Source organism: Aethalodelphis obliquidens, unplaced genomic scaffold, assembly GCF_003676395.1.
Source record: "Aethalodelphis obliquidens isolate GAN/ISIS:26980383/991018 unplaced genomic scaffold, ASM367639v1 scaffold9, whole genome shotgun sequence".
In the NCBI taxonomy this organism is placed as follows: domain Eukaryota; kingdom Metazoa; phylum Chordata; class Mammalia; order Artiodactyla; family Delphinidae; genus Aethalodelphis; species Aethalodelphis obliquidens.
Genome location: NW_020837953.1, coordinates 24371413 through 24383899, shown reverse-complemented (window position 1 = coordinate 24383899; position 12487 = coordinate 24371413). Strand labels below are relative to the sequence as shown.

At 49.6% G+C, this 12487-nt stretch overlaps 1 pseudogene; it reads left to right on the top strand.

Moving 5' to 3' along the window:
* The first annotated feature begins 4366 nt into the window (after nt 1-4366).
* Nucleotides 4367-11150, top strand: LOC113621434 (solute carrier family 28 member 3-like; annotated as a pseudogene).
* The last annotated feature ends 1337 nt before the right edge of the window (nt 11151-12487 follow it).

Here is a 12487-nt window from a genome sequence, read left to right as displayed (position 1 = left end):
GCAGGTTTAGTTGTCTTGTCTCTTTAGCCCATTTAATCTGGAACAGATCATTCTTCTTTCACGACATTGATATTCTGAAGAGCCCCTGCCAGCTGAGCCTGACCTTGAATTTAGGTCTGTCCTGTGGTTTCCCTTCTGGTTCTTCATTCCTCAGATTCTGCATCTTTGGCAGTTGTGCTGCCTAGGAGATTGTGTCCATGTTAGGGGGTGGATGTCCATTTTATTTCACTATGATGACATTGATTTTGATTGCTTGGTTTAGGTGTCTTCTAATTGCTTTTCAACTTTTAAACGGTCTGGGGGCTTTTTCCTGCTAGGCTGTGAGCTTCATGAGGGCAGAAGCCATGTCTGTTTTCTCCATCTCTGTATCCTCCTACCACAGCAGGTTTAGACTGGAGAGGTGCACCTACTCTGCGCCAGCCCCGTGCCTTTCCCTCGGTTCAGCCTCACTGCCGCTTAGGGAAGGACTAATTGAGATCTCAGATGAGGAAAATGAGGCTCAGAAAGACGCAAACCCCTAACACAGTGATTCCCTCAAACCTCTACCTGAGCTGTTCCCTCCCTTTTTTTTTTTTTTTTTTTTTTTTTTTTTGGGGCCCGCGCGCCTCTCCCGTTGCGGAGCACAGGCTCCGGACGCGCAGGCTCAGCGGCCATGGCTCATGGGCCTAGCCGTTCTGCGGCATGTGAGATCTTCCCGGACCGGGGCACGAACCCGTGTCCCCTGCATCGGCAGGCGGACTCTCAACCACTGCGCCGCCAGGGAAGCCCTTGTTCCCTCCCTTTTAAGGCTCTCCCTTTGGATGGCACCTGGGAAAAGTCCCCCATCCCCCTAAAAATTGGTTTCAATGGAAACAGAAATTCCCAAAAAGAAGGAATCGCATTAGCTGTCCAGGGCCTTGGGGCTGAGGGAGAGATGTGGGAAGCCTTATTTGCATTTTTTCTATTAACAAGCTGGAGTTGAGCTAGTTTGCCTGGGGAGATAATTTGAGAGGGAAATCTTTGCATATTTTATTTAAAAGTACGCAGCGATAGGCGGGCAATAAAGCAGAGTGTGGCGATTAGGTGAGGCCTGCAGGGGGCGGGGGTGGGGTCCTTTCCCCTGTCTCTCGATCAACCGCCCCGCCCCGCCCGTCACTGTCCCTCCCACCCCCACCCCCTTACCCCCGTTAGTCCTGGGAACCAGCCTCCTTAAAGGAACAGCCTCCTTAAGCCTCAGAGCCATGGGGCTCAAGCCTCAATAACTCTTGACGTTTTCTAGCTGATAGAGTTCAAGAGGGAGGTGAACTGCCCTGGGAGAAAAGAAGGATGGTAGGGGGTGGACAATAGAAAGGGGGCCAGTGTCCAAAGCTGAGACCGTAGCCCTGTGGTTCTAAGTGATTAGGAGAGAGAAGTGGGAGGGATACCACTCCTATAGGGGGCTTTAAAAATATGAGGGAGGTGTTCTGTTCGTCTCAAGTGTGTAGGCAGTCCTATTGGTATCTCATGTCTAGGGGACAGGGGTGCTAAACTGGGACCTTGCCTAGGACAGTCCCACTCAAAGAATTATCCAATTGCCAAGGCACTCCCACTGAGCCAGTAACTCTCCCTGCACACCTGAGCAACCCTTTCCTTTAAGTCCTGCCACATTGTTGCCGTGGGATTCAAGGCAGACCTGGGTGAGACCTGGGCAGTTGAGTGTTTAGTTGAAGGAGTAGGGTCCTTGCTCCATTGCAAGCTGTTCAACTTTGTGCAAGACACTTAGCATCTGTGACTGCCTGTTTCCTCTTCTATAAAAAGGCACACCATTGCTTACCTCCCAGTGTAGTCATGAGAAAGCAATGGGGAAATAGAGGGAAAGGTTCTATCAACTACAAAACTCTGAACACATATAATGGGATATTATCACAATGCGGAGCAGAGCCATAGGCTGCTATTTTAGTAACGGACTTCTGAGGGTAATTAACCTCTGGGTGAAGTTCATTAGGCGTGATGTAGCCATTCAGACTCCCCATTCCCAAAATGCACACGGGCATGCACAAATGCACACACACAAACTAGAAGATCTCAGTAATAATTAGGGGAGTATCTGAGTGTCTCATATAAAAGGAGTTTCATTATGGAGATCAAGGTGGTGATTGTACCTGAGACAAGTTAGGGGAAGAGAGGTCAGGAAATCAACCTAGAAGATTCTGCTCCTATCTGGGTGAGTTTTGGGGGTAGGAAGGAATTCAGGGGTGAGGCGTTTTGTAAGTCCGGGGAAGCCGTATGAGGATTTCAGGTACTCTAGGCACAGGAAGCGGAAGAGATAGCACCTTCCCTTCCCTCCATTTTCCCAAAGAAGGAGGAAACAGGCATCTGGAGCATTAACTGTAAAGCTGTAGCATGAAGCAGACGCCTGCTACCATGTCTCCCTCCCCTTTCCATCCCAATGGCAACTTCCCATCTCTTGCTCAGTTCCATTGAACTTAGTCCCAGGTGGGTCATGGGGACGCTCCCTATCTTAGAGAACCCTTTCTGGGTACAGATGAGCCTGTTTCTCAGGCAAGGAGTCTGAAACCTTGTTTCTTTCTAGTAGGCATTTGAGGGGAAATGTGAGAAGAGAGAGTACTGTGTCTGTCCTGCCAGAAACGGAACCTACCTAAAGAAACTTTGGTTTACTCACCTATAAAATAGGATAATAAAATAGGGTGACATGGCACATAGGAAGGCTTGATACAGCTTGGTCATTCTTTTCTCACCTGTATCCCTTCACTGCTCTTTATCTCTACCTCGTTCCCTTCCAATTCTCCATCCTCTTTTCCATTCCCCATTCCCATCTCAGCTCTTTCCCATTCTGTCCTAGAGCACCCTCATTCACAACCGTTCCATTTTTAGGACCTCCCGTGGAAAGTAATCCCAACCTTGTTAATACAAGCAACATTTACTTTTCTTTTTCTTAAATTATTAATAATCACAAACAATAAAGATTACCATTTCAGTAGCCTCCATTAAAATTAGTTTCAAAACAGCATAACAATTTCACTGTTTAGAAAACAAATGGTCAATTACTGAAATTAAAACACTTGCTTCTAGACGGGGTAAAAAATAATATCAAGGCAAATTAACAAAACAACAACAACACATTGGGCTGTAAAATATTTTGCAATTTACAAAGCAATTTCAAGAGCATTATTTAATACTCACAGCAATCCTGTGAAGTAGATGGTACTTGCTTTCCTACCCCTTTCAAACAGGTGAAAAAACTAAGGCTCCAAAAATTTAAGTGAATGTATCTCTTGTTCAAAGCCTAGTGAACTTGAAAACAGACTCCAAAGCCAGTTTTCTAAGGGGTACAAGGAAGAGGAAGGGAATAGGAATGGGGAAGAGTCAAAGGTTGGGTGGGGGGGGTGAGGAATGGGTATGAAACTGGGCATGGATTAAGTGGGATGGGATAATATGTGTAGGACAGGATGCTAAAGGGAATGAGATTGGGATGGCGATAGGGTAGGAGAATATGAAGATGGTTATAAAGGCAAGTAGGGAGTGGTTGTGGGGCAACGTGGAGTTGAGGTGGTGAGAGCACTGATTCTGCAGCCAGATTACCTGGGTTTGAATCCTGGCTCTGCCTCCTACCAGCTATGTGAATTTAAGCAAGTTGCTCAACACCCCTGGCCCTCAATTTCTTCATCTGCAAAATGCAGATGATAATAGTATCTTTCTCCTAGGGATTAGATGAATTAACACAGGTAAAGCACCAAGAACAGTGCCTGTCCTGACACAGAGTTAGCACTCTAAGAAAATACTCTTCTCCTACTCCTCTCTGCCTTCTCCTCCTCCTTCTTCTTCTTTCTCTTATTGCTGTTGTTGTTAGGATGATGCTTTGGGCTGAAATAGAGAAGTGAGTTGGGAAAGATGGTATTGAGAATGGGGAGAGGATGAGCTGGCCACAGGGATAGGAATAACGCACGGATGCAAGTAGGAATAAAATTGGGGGAGGGGGATGGGGAGTATGGCATTGAAACCCACCAGACCCACCAGATAAAAGAAGCTTTGAACTTCTTCACAGGGGTTTGGACACAGACATATACATCTGTGTACACCTGCATGTTCTGGACTGAGCCTATGTTGTTGGGGTCCTGCAGAACCAAGTTTAGTTGATATTAAGCAGGGAGGGTCTTTTGCAGGAGTATTGTTGGTTCCCATAATGAAGCCCAGTGGCCTGGCGCAGAAGCCCTATCTTCAGAGGACTGGCTTCTGGGGTTCCCGGTCTGTACCCATTACTACCCCATACACTCCCAAGCTCTGAAGGTTCTGAATGTACCTGAAGACAGAGGCTTGTGTGGCTCACAGACAAGTGGGATACTTTACTGAGTTTATTATACTGCCCAGCATCCCAGGAAGTGATGTGATGTCTCAGGCCAACCTCATGAGAGCAAGCATTCATAACAGTTGTACAGGTAAAGCCTCGCTCCTCATTGCAGTCGCCGGCTTAGAGACTCCTCTGTCTCTTGGACAGTGCCCTGCTTCTGAACTCTTGGAGGCTCCTGGTTCCTGGGTCCCCAGGGTAAGTCCTCTTCACTTTTCCTAGGAGGTTGGTTACCTACTTTTACTCATCCTCCAGGTCACATCCTCCACACCAGCTCCTCTGTGAACGCTTTCCTTTTTTTTTCTTTTCCTTTATTTTCTTTTGGCCTCCCCCCGAGCGGCTTGCCAGATCTCAGTATCTTAGTTCCCCGAACAGGGATTGAACCTGTGCCACCTTCAACAGTGAAAGCGCAGAGACCTAACCACTAGACTGCCAGCGAATTCCCTGTGACCGCTTTCCTGATCATTCCCTTTGAACTTGGAAATCTTTTACTTCCCACCTATTAGAACATGTTTTAGAAAGTGCTTCCACAGCACCATGGACAGATTTGTATTAGCACTATCACACTGTACTCTTATTACCCGTGTCTGGGTCTCCAGGAATTGACTGTGAAGTTCCAGTGGGCTGGGACTGTGTCTGATTCATCTGAATCACCACTGCCTACCAGAGGGGCTGGAACATGGTAGACAGGAATAAATATTTGTTGAATATAGGAATTTCCTCTCTGACTAAGATGGGGGCTTGAGAGCATCTTGGAAGCAGGTTCCTGGGAGGAGGTGTCTGGTGACAATGGTGACAGGAACAGTGTGACACAGACATGTTTGCAGACTGTGGGGTTCTGAGCCCCCTGGGGATGTGGTCCATCCCGAGGGATCTGGGACAGAGACAAGCGTGTCCAGCAGCCCTGAGGATTCACGCACCTGCAGTGGCCTCTGTAGCCACGGTGGCCTGAGGAAGCCCAAGGAAGGGCAGGACCACATCAGCTGGGGAGGAGCCCTGCTGTCCTGCGTGTGGCAGGCATAGTGTGGGCAAGGCTGAGCCAGCATGCACTGTCTCTGGAGGATCTGGCTTCCCACTGCCCTGTAGTTCCCTGGACCTTGGGGTTCTGAAGGATGGTTCTGTGAGGAACAAGGCTACTCAGAGATTTCATGAGAAAAAATCTCCATGAAGGCTCTTGAGAAAGGTCTTTGTGGACTAGACAGTAACTTGAGAACAACAGACCCTGGGGAAAGATCAGGCCAGTGAGGATGTAGGAAGCAGTCAGAGAAGGCCTTGCGAACCAAGCGAAGCAATTGGAGAGCCTTGGAACGGTCTTAAGTTGCAGGAGTCTTATGGAAGCCCACTCCAGAGCAGTGTGGTGAATGGAAGGGAGGGAGCCAGGCTAGGAGCCCTTCCAGTTTTCTGGGTGAGAGATGACAGTGGCCTGAACCAAGATGGGGAAGCTGGAGTGGACAGGAAGGCATGGGCTAGAGAAGGTTCGGAGGCGGAAGGGATAGGACCTGGTGACGGGTGTGAGGAGTGACTAGGAGGACCAAGGCTTACACCCCAGGTGACTGAGTGGGGTGAGCATATTTGTGGGTGACGAGATGAGCTCAGTTTGGGACATGGGAGGTTTGAGGCGCTGTGGGTCATCCGAGGGGAGCTGTCCATTGGGTAGTTGGAGGCAGAGACCCTGCTGGAGTCCAGAGGACGGGTGGAGGAGATCCCAGGAGGAGTAGAGACAGGAGGTCCCAGGGAGCCCAGGGAGCATCAAGGTCTAGGGAGTTTCTTGCCCTGAGAGCTGTCTGAACACTGAATGTTGGGGGCTGGCCAGAGGAGTCCAAGAAGCTTGAGTAATCAACCCGGGTCCCCTCCAGTCCGCTAACTTGCACCCGCTCACACGTGTCGACCTACGGTTCCAGTCCCACATCTATGCTCTCACTTGCAGGCCCACATCACTCGCACAGCCCTACATTCGCAGAAGGCGCACCCCTCAGCCCTCTCTCTCTCTCTCTTCCCTCCACAGTCCCACCTCTCCCTGCAGACCCTGGGGTTAATCTTCCCCCGCCCCCAGATTAGGGGTACTGCCCCTCTTTGTGCGGCCCAAGTGCCCGAGGCGAGAGACCTGGGAGGCTTGCGGCCATCCGGGCAGCTGAGTTGGGGAGGGCGGAGAGGGGCGCGGGGGTGGAGACACAAAAGGGGGGCGGGATCCCGGCTGCAGCTGTCCCGCGAGGGGCCGGGACAAAGGGCCTGCTGGCGGGCCCGCTGGAGCCGTTTTCATGCTTGTTGGGATTAGGCGCAGGAAACGTCGCTCGCAATCGTGCGGATCAACAGTCCCGTGAGCGCCGGCGCGTGGGGCGGGCTCGGCTCCACCCGCCCCCAGCTTTGTGCTGAGCCCTCGGCTCCAGGCGGCGCAGGGGTCCGGGGAGGCCGCCCCTTTGTCCGTGCCTTTCGGGGGACGAGCCCCGCCCGGGGACCGCTGGACACCAGCTGAACGCCGGCCTCCTGCCCTCTCCTTCCTCCCCAGCACGGAGCACTAGGGCTCCACCTTGCGCCCCATTATGGGGCAAGCTCACGGCCCCCCGAGCACCGAGCCCCTCGGACTGCTCCCATCCCACGGCCCGAGCCCTCTTTCATCCCTGGTGGGGGGTGGCGGGGTGGGAGGGTGTACATACAGGTCCTTGGGGGACCTGGCCCCTCCCCCGGCCCTGACCTCAGTATGATGATTCCCCTTTTCCCTGAGCCACCTCCCTCCTCCCGCCGGCCAGTCCCACAACCAGCCGAATCTCTTCTCAAATCTACTGGAGATAAAAAAGAACGGAGCAAGTAGAAGATCGACCGCCCCTGAGCCTAGGGGTTTGGGAAGAGGAGCTGGGAAGGATAAGGTGTGGCTAGAAGCCTTCAGGCCTGGAGACGGCAGAGCAGACACATTTCTAGCTGTCTGGCGCTGGGGCTGGGAGAGGCTCGGGGGTCTGCGGCGGTGTGCAAACCACCCCCCACCCCGGGCTGGGAGCACTTTTATTTCTGAGAGGGGTTGGGGAAGGAGGAGGAAGCACGCGTGTGGGTCTGTGTCCAGGAGTGTGTGTGGGTGTGTGTGTGTGTCTGTGCACGGGCGCAGTGCATAGGCATGGGGTCTAGTGCCCCTGTGTCTGTGGGTGCCTGGTGGGTGTGGGCATGTATATGAGCGTGGATTTGAGGTCTGATTTGGAACACCCCCATCTCATGCTCCTCACCACCAACATCCCCATTAAACTCACTGGTCTAGGAGTCAAGGCCCTTTAGCAATTATTTTTAATATACAGCACAACTGCCCAGCTGCATCTCCTAGGTCTGATGACCTCCCCATCCTCTCCTAGTCAGATAGTAACAGCTGACATTTATGGACGCCTTCCTATGTGCCAGGCTCAGCTCTAAGCCCTTTACATGTGTAAACTTATTGAACTCTCACAAAATGCTATGAGAGAAACACTAACTGCCCCATTTCACAGTTGAAAAAAGTGAGGCACAGCTAGTAAGTGGAAGATCCGAGACACCTGGGTCCAGTCTGCACCAGGAATCACTATGCTTTGTTGAGGCACAGCTAGTAAGTGGAAGATTCGAGACACCTGGGTCCAGTCTGCACTAGGAATCACTATCCTTTGTTGCCTCAACTTCTACTCATTCTCTAGGCTCTTCTTCCTCCAGGAAGTTTTCCTTGATCAGGTGTTCAGAGATCTCATTGCTTTCCTGTTCTTGTTACCTGTTCATGCTGTGATTAGTGTGAAACACTAACACTGGGTTTGGGGTGTGGCCTGTAGGAAACAGAGGCTGGCAGACATGTCACAGGCTGCCATCAGGGGCCATTCAATCTCCTTAGAGATAGCCACTACAGACCTTTCTCCACTTATAATGGGGTTCCATCCCAATAAACCCATTGTAAATTGACAGCATTGTGAGTAAAAAATGCATTTAATACACCTGACCTACTGAACATCATAGCTTAGCCTAACCTACATTAAACATGCTCAAAACACTCACATTAGCCTACGGTTGGGCAAAATCATCTAACATAAAGCCTGTTTCATAGTAAAGTGTTGAATATCTCATGTGATTTATTGAATACTGTACTGAAAGTGAAAAACAGAATGGTTGTGTGGGTACAGAATGGTTGTAAGTGTATCAGTTGTTTACCCTGATGATTGTATAGCCAACTGGGAGTTGCCTCTGCCCAGCATCCTGAGGGTATTGAGAGACTGACTATCATACTGCATATCACCAGCCTGGGGAAAGATTAAAATTCAGAATTCAAAGAAGGTTTCTACTGAATGCTTATCAGTTTTGCACCATCAAAAAATAAAGTCAGGGCTTCCCAGGTGGCGCAGTGGTTGAGAGTCCGCCTGCCGATGCAGGGGACACGGGTTCGTGACCCGGTCCGGGAAGATCCCACATGCCACGGAGCGGCTGGGCCCGTGAGCCATGGCCACTGAGCCTGCGCGTCCGGAGCCTGTGCTCCACAGCGGGAGAGGCCGCAGCAGTGAGAGGCCTGCGTACTGGGAAAAAAAAAAAAAAAAGTCAAAAAGTCATAAATCAGATTCTCCTAGGTGAGCTGGGGAGTGAACCTGGCGTCTGGCCCTCCATCCGACACTCCAGGGAAGAGGCACCAGAGACCATCTGCGGTTCCCATGCACAGGAGTCTTCCTCCCAGAGTAAAAATGGGCCAGAAGGAATGAGGATAATGAGAAGGATTAGTGAGGTACAGGGGATCTCCAGCCCAGACATTTGAAGAGAATTCAGCGAGCAGCAAAAATTCTGTGGAGCTGCAGAGGATGGTAGCCCTCACAGCCGAGGGCTGCAGCGACACCGGCTTTCAGAGTGGTGAAGACTGCTTTGAAAACCAGAACACATCAGGAAATGACAACTCACTAAGGAGTAGAGTTGTGCAAAAGAGAACAAGAAAAGGGCAAACAGGGGGAAGAGCAAGTCACCACTGAGCAGGATTCTCCAAGAAAGGCTGAAGATGAGGAGGACGATCGAGAGACACGTCAAAAGGTGCCTGGAGAGGAAGTATGGTACAGTTTATGAGTTTTGTAGGGAACACAAAACAACCCTTAAGTATATCATCTGGGGCATTTTAATAGCAAGTTACCTGGCTCTGGTGATTGCGGCCTGTGTGCTGAACTTTTGCAGAGCCCTTCCTCTTTTCGTGATCACGGTGGTTGCCATCTTCTGTGTGATCTGGGATCACTTCATGGCCAGATATGAGTCTCAAATCGCTCAGTTCCCGTCTCCTGGCTAAAGGCTTCTGGACAGCCATTGGTTCTGGCTGAAGTGGGTGATTTGGGCCTGCCTGATCCTGGGAGTTATTTTCTGGCTGGTCTTTGACACCATCAGATTGGGCCAACAGCAGCTGTTGTCCTTCGGTGGACTCCTAATGTACATTATCCTGACATTTCTATTTTCCAAGCACCCAACCAAAGTTTACTGGAGGCCTGGCTTCTGGGGTATTGGGTTACAGTTTCTTCTTGGGCGTTTGATACTAAGGACGGAAACTGGATTTATGGCTTTTGACTGGTTACGGAGACAAGTTCTGACATTCCTGGAGTACACTGATGCTGGCTCCACATTTGTCTTTGGTGAGAACTATAAAGACCACTTTTTTGCATTTAAGGTCCTGCCCATCGTGGGTTTCTTCAGCACTGTGATGTCCATGTTGCACTACCTCGGACTGATGCAGTGGATCATTAAAAAGCATTCCCGTGTCCACATCGAAGCAGGAAGGAAGGAGAGAGGATGCAACCGGAAGTCCCCATTCTGAGGAGGGCACCACAGTCTCTGGTTGGAAGGACCACTACAAATTGGGACCATCAACCATGTTTGTTTGAGAGGATGGATGGGTAATGCTAGTGACTATGGGAACATCTCCTGTTGAATCTGTAGTTCCTTCTGGCAATATATTTGTTGGACAGAGAGTCTCCACTGCTGGTCCAACCACATTTACCATACGTCACCAAGTCCGAACTCCACACAATCATGACCACTGGGTTCTCTACCATTGCTGGAAGTGTCTTAGGTGCATTTATTTCTTTTGGGGTTTCATCCTCTCACCTGTTAACTGCTTCAGTTATGTCCACACCTGCAGCATTGGCTATTTCTAAACTTTCTTGACCTGAGACAGAAACACCTAAAATAACCCTCAGGGAGCATCTTCATCCATTTCCCTGGTGGCGAACATCGCTGCGAATTTGATTGCCTTTCTGGCCCTGTTGTCTTTTGTGAATTCAGCCCTTTCCTGGTTTGGAAACATGTTTGACTACCCACAACTGAGTTTCGAAGTAATATGCTCCTACATCTTCATGCCCTTTTCCTTCATGATGGGAGTGGACTGGCAAGACAGCTTTATGGTTGCCAAACTCATAGGTTATATAAGACATTCTTCAATAAATTTGTGGCTTATCAGAAACTCTCAAAATTGATCCATTTAAGGCAAGAGGGTGGACCCAATTTGTGGATGGTGTGCAGCAATATATGCCGATTCGTGCTGAGACAATTGCCACTCATGCTCTCTGTGGCTTTGCCAATTTCGGTTCCCTAGGCATAGTGATAGGCGGGCGGACTCACATCCATAGCGCTTACCAGCACTTCTGTAGACATCAACTACCATCATGTTTTGGAGAATGCCTTCAACTCCAGCTCAGTTAGAAACACAACCAATGTAGTATCTTGCTGCCAGAGTCTACTGAGCAGTACTGTTGCCAAGGGTCCTGGTGAGGCCATCCCAGAAGGAAACCATAGCCTGTATTTGAAGGACTGCTGCAATTTGTTGAATCCACCAACACTAAACTGCAGTTGGGTTCCTAATACATTTTGAGTTCAGCCACTTCTCCAACAGAACTGTAAGTACAGGTGCTGAATTTTCTGCTTTGGGGAGGAAAAAAAATGCTATTTCCACAGATTGATACTTCTGTCATGGAATCAACTTTAATTGGAAAGAAGGAAAACAGGATGAACACTTCAGTCTCCAGTCCCAGAAATGTTTTCTGTCTCAGAAGGAAATTCTAGAGACAATGCTGAGATGCTTCTTAATGAAGTGCTCATCACCAATGCTCTTAATAGCATAAAGACTAGGTTTTATGAGAAAACACGAACACTAATGACTGGAATAAAGGGGGATTCATACAAAAGAAAGAATGTGAAAAAGGTTTTGGAATACCTTAATTTATTTGTGTTTTCATTTTTGTTCATGCACAAGAGTAATTTTTTTTAATCCATGTGTAAATAGTTGATTTGTGTGTGTGTGTGTGTGTGTGTGTGTGTGTGTGTGTGGTGATGGTGTTGATGATGAAGTAGGGATCTAAATGCCCAAAGGACTCTTTATCTCCGAAGTACAATATACTAGGATATTTCTAGTTACTTTTTAAAAAAAATCATAAATTGGGGACTTCTCTGGTGGTCCAGTGGTAAAGAATCCACCTTACAATGCAGGGCACGCGGGTTCAATCCCTGGTCAGGGAACTAAGATCCCATGTGCCACGGGGCAACTAAGCCCGTGCTCCACAACTACTGAGCTTGCGCGCCTCAACTAGACAGCCCGCGTGCTGCAAACTACAGAGCCCACCCGCTCTGGAGCCTGCACACCACAACTAGAGAGAAGCCTGCGCGCCACAAGGAAGAGCCCGGCGTGCCACAAGGAAAGATCCCGCATATGCCTCAATGAAGATCCCACGCAGTCAAAAATGATAAAATAAAATAAATAAATAATAAATAAATCTTAAAAAAAAATCATAAATCGAATCATCATAAGTCGGGCACCATCTGTACACAGAGCTCCGATATGATATGCCACACCTACTAGGGCTTGGGAGCCCACCTACCTTCTGCAGTCTCCTTATCCCCGTAACTCCTACACTCCTCATTCCCACTTCACTCCCTGCCTCCCTGCACCCCAGGTTTTAATCCCATCCCCTCTGACAACACTTGATGGTGCAGACCTATTTGGGGTCCCTGGAGAGAAGGTTTCCATGGACCCAGACCTTTCTTCTCCCCAGAGGACCCAGCCCTGCACTACCTCCCTGCCAACCCCTTCCATGCTTCCTCCTGTCCCTCGGGCCTGCTCAGGCCTCTGCTGTGTGTGCCTTGACCTGTGGGTCTCTGGGTCTCAGCCCCAACCTCATCCCTCATTCCTCCTATTAAGCAAGTCTCCTCAGG